General features: G+C 44.7%; 1 protein-coding gene across 1 annotated transcript in view; it reads right to left on the reverse strand.

Moving 5' to 3' along the window:
• The window catches only part of LOC138480698 (serpin H1-like), a 258,733-nt gene that overhangs the window by 36,035 nt on the left and 205,974 nt on the right, over positions 1 to 16,724 (reverse strand). The window lies entirely within an intron of this gene.

Raw genomic sequence — 16,724 nt, forward strand, 5'->3', positions numbered from 1 at the left:
GGAGGCAGGCCCTGCCTGGTCACATTGAATGTCAATTTGTCGCTAAGGCCTTGGCCGTCCGATAGCTGAGAAGACATCTCTCTGTTATAGAGCTGTCTATGACGTGAATGGTGGTGGATATCCATCGTCCTCTGTGTATCAGGTCACAGCTGATTTGGCCCTCGGATTGGAAAGGGATGGTCGCTCCCCACTGGAAGATGCGATCTTGCGAAGGTTGTAAGGGGTATGCGCTTGCGATGGCATCGTAGGCTCTTTCATTTGCATTTTTGCATTTTTTTTAAAGCGCTTACACAGCATCGAGGCGCTGTTACAGGATTATGTCTTAGTTGCGTATTTATGATGCGCTTAATACCCAGAGGTTTCTAAGCACGGACCAGAGGATCAAACCTTTGTTGCTTCGTGTTGTCTTGTTTCCAAGGCGAGCACGTTGCTGCAGAGCTATTCTCACGGGTCATTCATCACATTCATGGTGGCTCCTGTGTCTATGATGAATTGATTGTGTAGCCCTCCTATTTATACTGCAACTTTGGGTGCAGTGCTGTCATCCGAGGTGTCGTATATCAATTAGACGTATTCTTTGCTGCATCTGTCGTATTCGTAATAGGATTCTCCTGCCGAGAGTTCTTCTTCCTCTATCGGAGGGTTTTCATAAGAGTAACGCGTGATGTATTCTTGCCAATGTCTTTGTACTCCTACCTGGTTTGATTGCACGGAGGGAAAGTATTCAGGTGTTTTTAAAGTGTCTTCTGGGCGGGTCGGTGTTTGGATTTTCCACAGCTCTTATGAAACCTGGCTGAGTGGGATATGTCGCTATGTTCTTGTTTTGGATAAGTCTCCCGCCATCTCTTTCTTGGTACGGTCGAGGAATAGGTGCTCTTGGTGGGTCGTATCTCTTGATCGGTATCTGCAGCGGTGGTGGCCTATATGCGGGCAACTTGGGTGTTTTCTCTTGGCACGTGGCCTGAAAGTGATTCTCTTGTCCACATCTCATGCACATCTGCCCGATAGCTTGGCACTGGCCTTTGTGGGGGAATTCGAATCCACACCTGTAGCGCTGTCTCTATGTCGGGGGGCTTCGGTTGGTGTTCCATGCTTCTTGACGAGTCTGTGTGCCAGGATATCTGGTCTGCCCTTGCACTTTGGTTACTAGGGTGGCAAACGTGTCTGCCTTTTTTGGGTTCTCCATGGCAGCTGCTTGCACATCTACTCTCTCATATACCCTCGCGAGGTCTGCTATTTCTTGTAGTGGGAGGGACTTCTTCAGCAGGTGTTGGCGGAATTGTGATGATACGCATCCTTCAATTACTCTTAGTCTGATGGCTTCGTCGTCATTGAAGTTGGCGAAGTCTCAGCATGTCATTTTCCTTTGGAGTCTGAAGATGAACTCGCCAATTGTCTCATGTGGTAGTTGTGTACACTGGTTGAATGTATACCTTTCATAGGGCCTCATTACGACCCTGGCGCTAATGGGTAACGGCGCCGTAAAAGGCTGCAGCGCCGTTAACCCATTAGCGTCTGATTACGAGGTCTCTTTGCGGGACCCGACCTTAACGACTGGTCTACACCAGCCGTTAAAGTAGGGACCCGCAAAGGGACCTTGGTGCTAAGTACGGTACCGCAATTTGCGGTACTGTACTTAGCGCCTTCCCCATTCCCATTGAGCCCTATGGGGCAAAAATGGGAATGGGGAAGGGCCATGGAGGAAGGGGGAATTATCGCCCCACCAACCTTGGAATGGGGCGGTAATTCCCCCTTTCTGCATGGCAGAGTCGGTAAGTTACCGGCATGGACCATGGTGCTATTAGCACCATGGTTTTCCGCCTGGGTCGTAATGAGGCCCATAGTCCCTGTTCGGTAGGACAACTAACTTTCCGTTAATGGCAGCAGTGAGGCGTTGGTATGTCGTTTTCTCTTGGGACGAGATGTTTTTTTTAATGATCCCTTTGATCTCCTTTCCCACTAGGTTCGTGAAAGTGTCAATCTAATTATCTTATTTGGTGCCGCTTGGTTTCCTACAGCTCTCATGAAGTCCTCAAACTCCTCCATCCATTCCTCCCATCTCTGGCCTTGGTCTTGTGGTTGCAGTGTGAATGGGTTGGTGCACCGTAGAAATGTGGCTGCGTTTGTGGGGCTTGCCCCCGCGGTGACTTGTGCGCCTGCATTTATGACCGGTGCTGCTCCCTCTGACATGGTGCTGGAAGGGCGTGGTTTCCTTGTGCATGCGGTGGGTGTAGCTGGGGTGTCTTCCCTTCTCCCATGTGTCCTCCTGCTGTCTTCCTGCATGTCTGGCTCCTTTTATCTGTGTTTCTTTCTTGGGCCACGTGTGGTTGCTGCTGCGTGTCTTCCGCTGCTTTCTTCCCCTTTTTCTATTAGGGTTATTTTTTTTTTCTGATCGCTGGTGCATGGCCGTGGGTGTGTGCTGGCGCCTTTATACTAACATGCGTTCCTTTCCCACGTGGGTGTGACTAATTACGAGGCTTTGTTTTGCTGGGAACTTCGCAAGTGCTTCGGTATGTATTTGCTGCTTCCCTCCTAAGCTTCTGTGCCATCCCCGGGCGCTCCTCCTTATTGCACTGGCCTCATGTGTTGCTGCGCCGGTGTCCATTTGCAGTGATGCGTACTTCCTTTCTCCGGGCAATGCCGCGGTCCTGCTGGCAGCTCCTTCCCTGGTCCGGCCTCCTTCCAGAATGCTGTATCTCCTCGTGGAAACCGTGTGTCTGCTGCTGCACGCTGGCTGGTGCGACGCCTCTCGCCACCGTCCACTTTCGTCCTGGTCTCTGCCTTCAGCCACTGCCCTCCTCGCAGTCTGCAGCCGCTGCCTGGACGGGCTGCTTGTCTCCTCCTGTGCTGTGAGTTCCAGCGCTTCGTTGCCAGTTGTTATGGCCCACTCACACGTGCATTCACAAACGACACGGGACACCATCGGCTCGTGTCTAGCTCCTTTAATCTTCCTTCAACAAGTGCCCGTCCCTTCCCTTGTCCCCTCCCCTTCCTCCCTCCTTCCTCCTCTCGCTGCGGTTCCTCCCGCTTAAAGGGGCTGTGTTCCTTTTTCTCTGCAACAGTCCCCAAAAGGTGCTATTGGAAAGCAAATGTTGAAAGGAGTTTAACCAGGGATGAGATTTGGGCCGCCTCATGCCAGATCTCTGGTCCCTTTGATAGGTTCATTCCTGGGAGTGACTTCCTCTGGTCTTAACTCACTCATATGACCTCAGATGGAGGTGAGTCTATAGACAAATGTCCAGACACAGCTGTGCCTCTGCAAGGCTGGCGGGGCTGGGGTAGACAGGCTGCCAGTTCCCCTTTACCTCCTCTATGTGCTGCTTCACTCGCGTGACGCTTCCCCGAAATAACGCCCAGTGGCAGATTTAAGACAGAGGACCCCCAGGGGCTCTAATCATAAAATGTACTCAATGTTAGGTGGAGTGTTGGGGCAGGCGATGCAGTGGGATCTGGGTGTGTGGGGCTTACAACGGTCATGTGCTCCAGAATGGAGCTTTTTTGGGGGTGAATGTTTGATTCCTGCCCATTGTGTCGTTTTTACTCTTGAAATAGTGCTGGGGGCCCCCCTTTCAGTGGGCGTCCCCGGAGGGTCAGTGCTAGACCTAATGTACCCCATTCCAGGGCAACCTGTGGCGTCCACCACCACGCTTTGCTTTTAAACCACCCTTCTCTGCAAGCCTTGCAAAGGGTCGAGTGGCGTCTAGGAAGTCTCTGTCGCCCCTATGAGATTGTAAGAAGTAATCCCCCAGGGGGTGTCTGCTACTTTATCCCATGAATAAGAAATCTTGTAAAACATTGGGTCTCATTAACAGGTCGGCGCCGGTAAGGATGCCGGTGCCGTTAACCCCTTACCGCTGCATTACACGGTCCCTTAGCGGGTCCCGCTAAAGGACCAGGGAGCTAACAACGGGCCCGTTATTAATGGCCCCGTTGTTAGCTACCTCCCCATTCCCATTGAGCCCTATGGGGGCTCGAATGGGAATGGGAATGGGGATGGATTACCTGAATGGGGAAATACCAGGTCCTCAAAAGTTGGAATGACCCGGTAAGTCCCCATTCAAGGAACCCGTACCCGGTATGCGGTATGGGGGTAGCCATGGTGCTAATAGCACCATGGCTACCTCCATACTCGTAATCAGGCCCATTGTGTTCAACTGAATTCATTTCTCTTCGAGGAGAGCCCCCAAGCTTGCAGGTAATGTAGTCATGCGAGAGCAAAGACGCAGTTCAGCTTGTGGTGTGCACTATATCATGGGTCAATATGTACGACCCCATTCATTTACTATAAATTCTTATTTTAAAGGTTGAGTAACTCCGGACCCTATTCTGAACTTGGCGCAGTGAAGGTGCTAAAGAGCACGATTCACTGCACGAAAGAGGCTCCATTAGTATTCACAAGTGGGCCTGGGCGTCCTTGTAGAGCACGACAGTGCTCTGTGTGGATTGTGCCTGTTTTTAGTTGTAACGGGCGCAATCCAATCTCGCCAGCATTTTTGTAAAATAACGACATATTTGTTATTTTACAAAAATGCTGCAGAGAACACAGGTGTGTATGGACACATTCCTATACACAAAGTGAACAGCTTCAACGTTGCAGGACGTGGAAGCTGCTCGCTTTGGTGTACAGGAAAGTGTTCATCTACAACACACGGGTGTATATGAACACTTTCATTTACACCAAACAAGGCTTCTTGTGGCACTCCTCCAGTCTAACGCCACCAAAAGGGTACCGTATATTTGCGCTATTTTAGCGCACATATTAAACTGGAAGAGTGCCACAAGAATAACCTTCCAAAAAGCCAGATCACTCATGTGGCGGTTGCTAGGTTGGTTTCCAACCCATCCTAGCAACCACCACATGTATTCCAAAAGTGGAGCATTCCTTCCGACTTCGGAAGAATGCGCCACCTTCAGAAGGTTGTTAACACTTTTAACAACCTTTTTGGTACTTAACACCTGGATGAGAATAGGGGCCTTGGTGCAATGGAGCACACTTCAACATTAGGAGGCAATTCCCAGGCTTTGAGTGCACCTGCCTCGGCGGACCGGTGTGCAATCTATGGTTTTCTAACACGTATTGACCGGTAAGGGGGAGTAGACTCATAGGGTTCAGTTTGGTGGTAATTGAGCGGTAAATCTGCCAAATTACCACCAAACTCGATTGCCGTTACTGCCACTTGCTCCCATGGGTTTACCGTGGGATAACGCCTGATGGCAAAGTGCTGTTAATCCTCATTTTTGGAGTCTATAAAATTCCTTAGGGATTTTGGTGGCATTACCGTGAGTGGTTATTCCACTGATTTGTTTTACCGTAACGTGGCGGACTTACCTCCAGCATCCCAGAGAAAAAGCCTCCACTTTAAAGTCCAACGTTTAATTTGGCGGAGCTGTAAAAACAACGGTAATTCTGTTGCTGACCAAAAAAAGCAGTTATTCCCACACTGCTGAACTTGTAATGAGGCTCATGGACGATAAAGAGGTCAGAAGGGAATGCGAGGACAGGGGGCCGCAGGTACCCCACCTCTGCATGCTGTCCTTTTGGAGTTTCTCACTTACTCTGAGATCTTCCCCTTTCCTTCTAGGCCAGTACACCTGGAGCAGGTGGACTGGCCTATAAAGTGCAAGATCTCAGAGCAGCTCGAAGTCCAAAAGGAAGGAAGGCAGAGTGGGATAAACGTGTCCCTCTAGAGTCCGGCAGGGGGTTGGGGACTCGCCTCTTCCACTCAACCCAAGGGGGATGATGAAGACCCGTCACTTCAACCTTGAACCCCCAGCAGCCCTGAAGCAGACTCACTCTTCCTAAGTGATATTACCTTTCTCTTGGGAGGTCACCTTTCCGCTGTCAGACATCTTGGGTCAGTTCCCATTCACTTGCCCCTCATCAGGCGTTGTACCCGGGGGCTCCCTCACCTCAAGGCTTCGACATCACCCACTAGCGGAACAACTGAACACTCAAGGCCACTGGGAGCCTCCTCCAACAAAAATATTAGGGGCAGCTGAGACCTAACATGACCCCCACAAAAGAGGCAGCAACATAAGCTGTTAAGAAAACCGGATTAATTTCCATGGATTCTCTAAACATGCAAATATCCTTTTTATCCTGCAAATATCTTGGATGGAATTCTGGGATGTGAAGTTTGGTGGACAGACATGTGTTTCATTATTTTTGTGTACGTCCAGCATTGGTACAATGCAATAATCTAGACGTGCAGATATGAACTGGCTCACCGGTGTGACCTGGTCACTAAAAAGTGGAATAATACAAAGTGAAATAATGCAGATATGAACTGGCTCACCAGTGTGACCTGCTCACTAAAAAGTGAAACAATGCAGATGTGAACTGGCTCACCAGTGTGACCTGCTCACTAAAAAGTGAAATAATGCAGATGTGAACTGGCTCACCAGTGTGACCTGGTCACTAAAAAGTGAAATAATGCAGATGTGAACTGGCTCACCAGTGTGACCTGGTCACTAAAAAGTGGAATAATAAAAAGTGAAATAATGCAGATGTGAACTGGCTCACCAGTGTGACCTGCTCACTAAAAAGTGAAATAATGCAGATGTGAACTGGCTCACCAGTGTGACCTGCTCACTAAAAAGTGAAAAAATGCAGATGTGAAATGGCTCACCAGTGTGACCTGGTCACTAAAAAGTGAAATAATAAAAAGTGAAATAATGCAGATGTGAACTGGCTCACCAGTGTGACCTGCTCACTAAAAAGTGAAAAAATGCAGATGTGAACTGGCTCACCAGTGTGACCTGGTCACTAAAAAGTGGAATAATAAAAAGTGAAATAATGCAGATGTGAACTGGCTCACCAGTGTGACCTGGTCACTAAAAAGTGAAATAATGCAGATGTGAACTGGCTCACCAGTGTGACCTGGTCACTAAAAAGTGGAATAATAAAAAGTGAAATAATGCAGATGTGAACTGGCTCACCAGTGTGACCTGCTCACTAAAAAGTGAAATAATGCAGATGTGAACTGGCTCACCAGTGTGACCTGCTCACTAAAAAGTGAAAAAATGCAGATGTGAACTGGCTCACCAGTGTGACCTGGTCACTAAAAAGTGAAATAATAAAAAGTGAAATAATGCAGATGTGAACTGGCTCACCAATGTGACCTGGTCACTAAAAAGTGGAATAATAAAAAGTGAAATAATGCAGATGTGAACTGGCTCACCAGTGTGACCTGCTCACTAAAAAGTGAAAAAATGCAGATGTGAACTGGCTCACCAGTGTGACCTGGTCACTAAAAAGTGAAATAATGCAGATGTGAACTGGCTCACCAGTGTGACCCGGTCACTAAAAAGTGAAATAATGCAGATGTGAACTGGCTCACCAGTGTGACCTGCTCACTAAAAAGTGAAATAATGCAGATGTGAACTGGCTCGCCAGTGTGACCTGCTCACTAAAAAGTGAAAAAATGCAGATGTGAACTGGCTCACCAGTGTGACCTGGTCACTAAAAAGTGGAATAATAAAAAGTGAAATAATGCAGATGTGAACTGGCTCACCAGTGTGACCTGCTCACTAAAAAGTGAAATAATGCAGATGTGAACTGGCTCACCAGTGTGACCTGCTCACTAAAAAGTGAAAAAATGCAGATGTGAACTGGCTCACCAGTGTGACCTGGTCACTAAAAAGTGGAATAATAAAAAGTGAAATAATGCAGATGTGAACTGGCTCACCAGTGTGACCTGCTCACTAAAAAGTGAAATAATGCAGATGTGAACTGGCTCACCAGTGTGACCTGGTCACTAAAAAGTGGAATAATAAAAAGTGAAATAATGCAGATGTGAACTGGCTCACCAGTGTGACCTGGTCACTAAAAAGTGAAATAATGCAGATGTGAACTGGCTCACCAGTGTGACCTGCTCACTAAAAAGTGAAAAAATGCAGATGTGAACTGGCTCACCAGTGTGACCTGGTCACTAAAAAGTGAAATAATAAAAAGTGAAATAATGCAGATGTGAACTGGCTCACCAGTGTGACCTGCTCACTAAAAAGTGAAAAAATGCAGATGTGAACTGGCTCACCAGTGTGACCTGGTCACTAAAAAGTGGAATAATAAAAAGTGAAATAATGCAGATGTGAACTGGCTCACCAGTGTGACCTGCTCACTAAAAAGTGAAAAAATGCAAATGTGAACTGGCTCACCAGTGTGACCTGGTCACTAAAAAGTGAAATAATGCAGATGTGAACTGGCTCACCAGTGTGACCCGGTCACTGAAAAGTGAAATAATGCAGATGTGAACTGGCTCACCAGTGTGACCCGGTCACTAAAAAGTGAAATAATGCAGATGTGAACTGGCTCACCAGTGTGACCCGGTCACTAAAAAGTGAAATAATGCAGATGTGAACTGGCTCACCAGTGTGACCTGGTCACTAAAAAGTGGAATAATACAAAGTGAAATAATGCAGATATGAACTGGCTCACCAGTGTGACCTGCTCACTAAAAAGTGAAACAATGCAGATGTGAACTGGCTCACCAGTGTGACCTGCTCACTAAAAAGTGAAATAATGCAGATGTGAACTGGCTCACCAGTGTGACCTGGTCACTAAAAAGTGAAATAATGCAGATGTGAACTGGCTCACCAGTGTGACCTGGTCACTAAAAAGTGGAATAATAAAAAGTGAAATAATGCAGATGTGAACTGGCTCACCAGTGTGACCTGCTCACTAAAAAGTGAAATAATGCAGATGTGAACTGGCTCACCAGTGTGACCTGCTCACTAAAAAGTGAAAAAATGCAGATGTGAAATGGCTCACCAGTGTGACCTGGTCACTAATAAGTGAAATAATAAAAAGTGAAATAATGCAGATGTGAACTGGCTCACCAGTGTGACCTGCTCACTAAAAAGTGAAAAAATGCAGATGTGAACTGGCCCACCAGTGTGACCTGGTCACTAAAAAGTGGAATAATAAAAAGTGAAATAATGCAGATGTGAACTGGCTCACCAGTGTGACCTGCTCACTAAAAAGTGAAATAATGCAGATGTGAACTGGCTCACCAGTGTGACCTGCTCACTAAAAAGTGAAAAAATGCAGATGTGAACTGGCTCACCAGTGTGACCTGGTCACTAAAAAGTGAAATAATAAAAAGTGAAATAATGCAGATGTGAACTGGCTCACCAGTGTGACCTGCTCACTAAAAAGTGAAAAAATGCAGATGTGAACTGGCTCACCAGTGTGACCTGGTCACTAAAAAGTGGAATAATAAAAAGTGAAATAATGCAGATGTGAACTGGCTCACCAGTGTGACCTGCTCACTAAAAAGTGAAATAATGCAGATGTGAACTGGCTCACCAGTGTGACCTGGTCACTAAAAGTGGAATAATAAAAAGTGAAATAATGCAGATGTGAACTGGCTCACCAGTGTGACCTGGTCACTAAAAAGTGGAATAATAAAAAGTGAAATAATGCAGATGTGAACTGGCTCACCAGTGTGACCTGCTCACTAAAAAGTGAAATAATGCAGATGTGAACTGGCTCACCAGTGTGACCTGGTCACTAAAAAGTGAAATAATGCAGATGTGAACTGGCTCACCAGTGTGACCCGGTCACTAAAAAGTGAAATAATGCAGATGTGAACTGGCTCACCAGTGTGACCCGGTCACTAAAAAGTGAAATAATGCAGATGTGAACTGGCTCACCAGTGTGACCTGGTCACTAAAAAGTGGAATAATACAAAGTGAAATAATGCAGATATGAACTGGCTCACCAGTGTGACCGGCTCACTAAAAAGTGAAACAATGCAGATGTGAACTGGCTCACCAGTGTGACCTGCTCACTAAAAAGTGAAATAATGCAGATGTGAACTGGCTCACCAGTGTGACCTGGTCACTAAAAAGTGAAATAATGCAGATGTGAACTGGCTCACCAGTGTGACCTGGTCACTAAAAAGTGGAATAATAAAAAGTGAAATAATGCAGATGTGAACTGGCTCACCAGTGTGACCTGCTCACTAAAAAGTGAAATAATGCAGATGTGAACTGGCTCACCAGTGTGACCTGCTCACTAAAAAGTGAAAAAATGCAGATGTGAAATGGCTCACCAGTGTGACCTGGTCACTAAAAAGTGAAATAATAAAAAGTGAAATAATGCAGATGTGAACTGGCTCACCAGTGTGACCTGCTCACTAAAAAGTGAAAAAATGCAGATGTGAACTGGCTCACCAGTGTGACCTGGTCACTAAAAAGTGGAATAATAAAAAGTGAAATAATGCAGATGTGAACTGGCTCACCAGTGTGACCTGCTCACTAAAAAGTGAAAAAATGCAGATGTGAACTGGCTCACCAGTGTGACCTGGTCACTAAAAAGTGAAATAATAAAAAGTGAAATAATGCAGATGTGAACTGGCTCACCAGTGTGACCTGGTCACTAAAAAGTGGAATAATAAAAAGTGAAATAATGCAGATGTGAACTGGCTCACCAGTGTGACCTGCTCACTAAAAAGTGAAAAAATGCAGATGTGAACTGGCTCACCAGTGTGACCTGCTCACTAAAAAGTGAAATAATGCAGATGTGAACTGGCTCACCAGTGTGACCTGGTCACTAAAAAGTGGAATAATAAAAAGTGAAATAATGCAGATGTGAACTGGCTCACCAGTGTGACCTGCTCACTAAAAAGTGAAATAATGCAGATGTGAACTGGCTCACCAGTGTGACCTGCTCACTAAAAAGTGAAAAAATGCAGATGTGAAATGGCTCACCAGTGTGACCTGGTCACTAAAAAGTGAAATAATAAAAAGTGAAATAATGCAGATGTGAACTGGCTCACCAGTGTGACCTGCTCACAAAAAGTGAAAAAATGCAGATGTGAACTGGCTCACCAGTGTGACCTGGTCACTAAAAAGTGGAATAATAAAAAGTGAAATAATGCAGATGTGAACTGGCTCACCAGTGTGACCTGGTCACTAAAAAGTGAAATAATGCAGATGTGAACTGGCTCACCAGTGTGACCTGGTCACTAAAAAGTGGAATAATAAAAAGTGAAATAATGCAGATGTGAACTGGCTCACCAGTGTGACCTGCTCACTAAAAAGTGAAATAATGCAGATGTGAACTGGCTCACCAGTGTGACCTGCTCACTAAAAAGTGAAAAAATGCAGATGTGAACTGGCTCACCAGTGTGACCTGGTCACTAAAAAGTGAAATAATAAAAAGTGAAATAATGCAGATGTGAACTGGCTCACCAATGCGACCTGGTCACTAAAAAGTGGAATAATAAAAAGTGAAATAATGCAGATGTGAACTGGCTCACCAGTGTGACCTGCTCACTAAAAAGTGAAAAAATGCAGATGTGAACTGGCTCACCAGTGTGACCTGGTCACTAAAAAGTGAAATAATGCAGATGTGAACTGGCTCACCAGTGTGACCTGCTCACTAAAAAGTGAAATAATGCAGATGTGAACTGGCTCGCCAGTGTGACCTGCTCACTAAAAAGTGAAAAAATGCAGATGTGAACTGGCTCACCAGTGTGACCTGGTCACTAAAAAGTGGAATAATAAAAAGTGAAATAATGCAGATGTGAACTGGCTCACCAGTGTGACCTGCTCACTAAAAAGTGAAATAATGCAGATGTGAACTGGCTCACCAGTGTGACCTGCTCACTAAAAAGTGAAAAAATGCAGATGTGAACTGGCTCACCAGTGTGACCTGGTCACTAAAAAGTGGAATAATAAAAAGTGAAATAATGCAGATGTGAACTGGCTCACCAGTGTGACCTGCTCACTAAAAAGTGAAATAATGCAGATGTGAACTGGCTCACCAGTGTGACCTGGTCACTAAAAAGTGGAATAATAAAAAGTGAAATAATGCAGATGTGAACTGGCTCACCAGTGTGACCTGGTCACTAAAAAGTGAAATAATGCAGATGTGAACTGGCTCACCAGTGTGACCTGCTCACTAAAAAGTGAAAAAATGCAGATGTGAACTGGCTCACCAGTGTGACCTGGTCACTAAAAAGTGAAATAATAAAAAGTGAAATAATGCAGATGTGAACTGGCTCACCAGTGTGACCTGCTCACTAAAAAGTGAAAAAATGCAGATGTGAACTGGCTCACCAGTGTGACCTGGTCACTAAAAAGTGGAATAATAAAAAGTGAAATAATGCAGATGTGAACTGGCTCACCAGTGTGACCTGCTCACTAAAAAGTGAAATAATGCAGATGTGAACTGGCTCACCAGTGTGACCTGGTCACTAAAAGTGGAATAATAAAAAGTGAAATAATGCAGATGTGAACTGGCTCACCAGTGTGACCTGGTCACTAAAAAGTGGAATAATAAAAAGTGAAATAATGCAGATGTGAACTGGCTCACCAGTGTGACCTGCTCACTAAAAAGTGAAAAAATGCAGATGTGAACTGGCTCACCAGTGTGACCTGGTCACTAAAAAGTGAAATAATGCAGATGTGAACTGGCTCACCAGTGTGACCCGGTCACTAAAAAGTGAAATAATGCAGATGTGAACTGGCTCACCAGTGTGACCCGGTCACTAAAAAGTGAAATAATGCAGATGTGAACTGGCTCACCAGTGTGACCTGGTCACTAAAAAGTGGAATAATACAAAGTGAAATAATGCAGATATGAACTGGCTCACCAGTGTGACCGGCTCACTAAAAAGTGAAACAATGCAGATGTGAACTGGCTCACCAGTGTGACCTGCTCACTAAAAAGTGAAATAATGCAGATGTGAACTGGCTCACCAGTGTGACCTGGTCACTAAAAAGTGAAATAATGCAGATGTGAACTGGCTCACCAGTGTGACCTGGTCACTAAAAAGTGGAATAATAAAAAGTGAAATAATGCAGATGTGAACTGGCTCACCAGTGTGACCTGCTCACTAAAAAGTGAAATAATGCAGATGTGAACTGGCTCACCAGTGTGACCTGCTCACTAAAAAGTGAAAAAATGCAGATGTGAAATGGCTCACCAGTGTGACCTGGTCACTAAAAAGTGAAATAATAAAAAGTGAAATAATGCAGAAGTGAACTGGCTCACCAGTGTGACCTGCTCACTAAAAAGTGAAAAAATGCAGATGTGAACTGGCTCACCAGTGTGACCTGGTCACTAAAAAGTGGAATAATAAAAAGTGAAATAATGCAGATGTGAACTGGCTCACCAGTGTGACCTGCTCACTAAAAAGTGAAAAAATGCAGATGTGAACTGGCTCACCAGTGTGACCTGGTCACTAAAAAGTGAAATAATAAAAAGTGAAATAATGCAGATGTGAACTGGCTCACCAGTGTGACCTGGTCACTAAAAAGTGGAATAATAAAAAGTGAAATAATGCAGATGTGAACTGGCTCACCAGTGTGACCTGCTCACTAAAAAGTGAAAAAATGCAGATGTGAACTGGCTCACCAGTGTGACCTGCTCACTAAAAAGTGAAATAATGCAGATGTGAACTGGCTCACCAGTGTGACCTGGTCACTAAAAAGTGGAATAATAAAAAGTGAAATAATGCAGATGTGAACTGGCTCACCAGTGTGACCTGCTCACTAAAAAGTGAAATAATGCAGATGTGAACTGGCTCACCAGTGTGACCTGGTCACTAAAAAGTGAAATAATGCAGATGTGAACTGGCTCACCAGTGTGACCCGGTCACTAAAAAGTGAAATAATGCAGATGTGAACTGGCTCACCAGTGTGACCCGGTCACTAAAAAGTGAAATAATGCAGATGTGAACTGGCTCACCAGTGTGACCTGGTCACTAAAAAGTGGAATAATACAAAGTGAAATAATGCAGATATGAACTGGCTCACCAGTGTGACCTGCTCACTAAAAAGTGAAACAATGCAGATGTGAACTGGCTCACCAGTGTGACCTGCTCACTAAAAAGTGAAATAATGCAGATGTGAACTGGCTCACCAGTGTGACCTGGTCACTAAAAAGTGAAATAATGCAGATGTGAACTGGCTCACCAGTGTGACCTGGTCACTAAAAAGTGGAATAATAAAAAGTGAAATAATGCAGATGTGAACTGGCTCACCAGTGTGACCTGCTCACTAAAAAGTGAAATAATGCAGATGTGAACTGGCTCACCAGTGTGACCTGCTCACTAAAAAGTGAAAAAATGCAGATGTGAAATGGCTCACCAGTGTGACCTGGTCACTAAAAAGTGAAATAATAAAAAGTGAAATAATGCAGATGTGAACTGGCTCACCAGTGTGACCTGCTCACTAAAAAGTGAAAAAATGCAGATGTGAACTGGCTCACCAGTGTGACCTGGTCACTAAAAAGTGGAATAATAAAAAGTGAAATAATGCAGATGTGAACTGGCTCACCAGTGTGACCTGGTCACTAAAAAGTGAAATAATGCAGATGTGAACTGGCTCACCAGTGTGACCTGGTCACTAAAAAGTGGAATAATAAAAAGTGAAATAATGCAGATGTGAACTGGCTCACCAGTGTGACCTGCTCACTAAAAAGTGAAATAATGCAGATGTGAACTGGCTCACCAGTGTGACCTGCTCACTAAAAAGTGAAAAAATGCAGATGTGAACTGGCTCACCAGTGTGACCTGGTCACTAAAAAGTGAAATAATAAAAAGTGAAATAATGCAGATGTGAACTGGCTCACCAGTGTGACCTGCTCACTAAAAAGTGGAATAATAAAAAGTGAAATAATGCAGATGTGAACTGGCTCACCAGTGTGACCTGCTCACTAAAAAGTGAAAAAATGCAGATGTGAACTGGCTCACCAGTGTGACCTGGTCACTAAAAAGTGAAATAATGCAGATGTGAACTGGCTCACCAGTGTGACCTGGTCACTAAAAAGTGAAATAATGCAGATGTGAACTGGCTCACCAGTGTGACCCGGTCACTAAAAAGTGAAATAATGCAGATGTGAACTGGCTCACCAGTGTGACCTGGTCACTAAAAAGTGGAATAATAAAAAGTGAAATAATGCAGATGTGAACTGGCTCACCAGTGTGAACTGGTCACTAAAAAGTGAAATAATGCAGATGTGAACTGGCTCACCAGTGTGACCTGGTCACTAAAAAGTGGAATAATAAAAAGTGAAATAATGCAGATGTGAACTGGCTCACCAGTGTGACCTGCTCACTAAAAAGTGAAATAATGCAGATGTGAACTGGCTCACCAGTGTGACCTGGTCACTAAAAAGTGGAATAATAAAAAGTGAAATAATGCAGATGTGAACTGGCTCACCAGTGTGATCTGCTCACTAAAAAGTGAAAAAATGCAGATGTGAACTGGCTCACCAGTGTGACCTGGTCACTAAAAAGTGAAATAATGCAGATGTGAACTGGCTCACCAGTGTGACCCGGTCACTAAAAAGTGAAATAATGCAGATGTGAACTGGCTCACCAGTGTGACCCGGTCACTAAAAAGTGAAATAATGCAGATGTGAACTGGCTCACCAGTGTGACCTGCTCACTAAAAAGTGAAATAATGCAGATGTGAACTGGCTCGCCAGTGTGACCTGCTCACTAAAAAGTGAAAAAATGCAGATGTGAACTGGCTCACCAGTGTGACCTGGTCACTAAAAAGTGGAATAATGCAGATGTGAACTGGCTCGCCAGTGTGACCTGCTCACTAAAAAGTGAAAAAATGCAGATGTGAACTGGCTCACCAGTGTGACCTGGTCACTAAAAAGTGGAATAATAAAAAGTGAAATAATGCAGATGTGAACTGGCTCACCAGTGTGACCTGCTCACTAAAAAGTGAAATAATGCAGATGTGAACTGGCTCACCAGTGTGACCTGCTCACTAAAAAGTGAAAAAATGCAGATGTGAACTGGCTCACCAGTGTGACCTGGTCACTAAAAAGTGGAATAATAAAAAGTGAAATAATGCAGATGTGAACTGGCTCACCAGTGTGACCTGCTCACTAAAAAGTGAAATAATGCAGATGTGAACTGGCTCACCAGTGTGACCTGGTCACTAAAAAGTGGAATAATAAAAAGTGAAATAATGCAGATGTGAACTGGCTCACCAGTGTGACCTGCTCACTAAAAAGTGAAATAATGCAGATGTGAACTGGCTCACCAGTGTGACCTGGTCACTAAAAAGTGAAATAATGCAGATGTGAACTGGCTCACCAGTGTGACCCGGTCACTAAAAAGTGAAATAATGCAGATGTGAACTGGCTCACCAGTGTGACCCGGTCACTAAAAAGTGAAATAATGCAGATGTGAACTGGCTCACCAGTGTGACCTGGTCACTAAAAAGTGGAATAATACAAAGTGAAATAATGCAGATATGAACTGGCTCACCAGTGTGACCTGCTCACTAAAAAGTGAAACAATGCAGATGTGAACTGGCTCACCAGTGTGACCTGCTCACTAAAAAGTGAAATAATGCAGATGTGAACTGGCTCACCAGTGTGACCTGGTCACTAAAAAGTGAAATAATGCAGATGTGAACTGGCTCACCAGTGTGACCTGGTCACTAAAAAGTGGAATAATAAAAGGTGAAATAATGCAGATGTGAACTGGCTCACCAGTGTGACCTGCTCACTAAAAGTGAAATAATGCAGATGTGAACTGGCTCACCAGTGTGACCTGCTCACTAAAAAGTGAAAAAATGCAGATGTGAAATGGCTCACCAGTGTGACCTGGTCACTAAAAAGTGAAATAATAAAAAGTGAAATAAGGCAGATGTGAACTGGCTCACCAGTGTGACCTGCTCACTAAAAAATGAAAAAATGCAGATGTGAACTGGCTCACCAGTGTGACCTGGTCACTAAAAAGTGGAAT

This window comes from Ambystoma mexicanum, chromosome 5p, assembly GCF_040938575.1.
Source record: "Ambystoma mexicanum isolate Mex_15411 chromosome 5p, UKY_AmexF1_1, whole genome shotgun sequence".
Taxonomy (NCBI): domain Eukaryota; kingdom Metazoa; phylum Chordata; class Amphibia; order Caudata; family Ambystomatidae; genus Ambystoma; species Ambystoma mexicanum.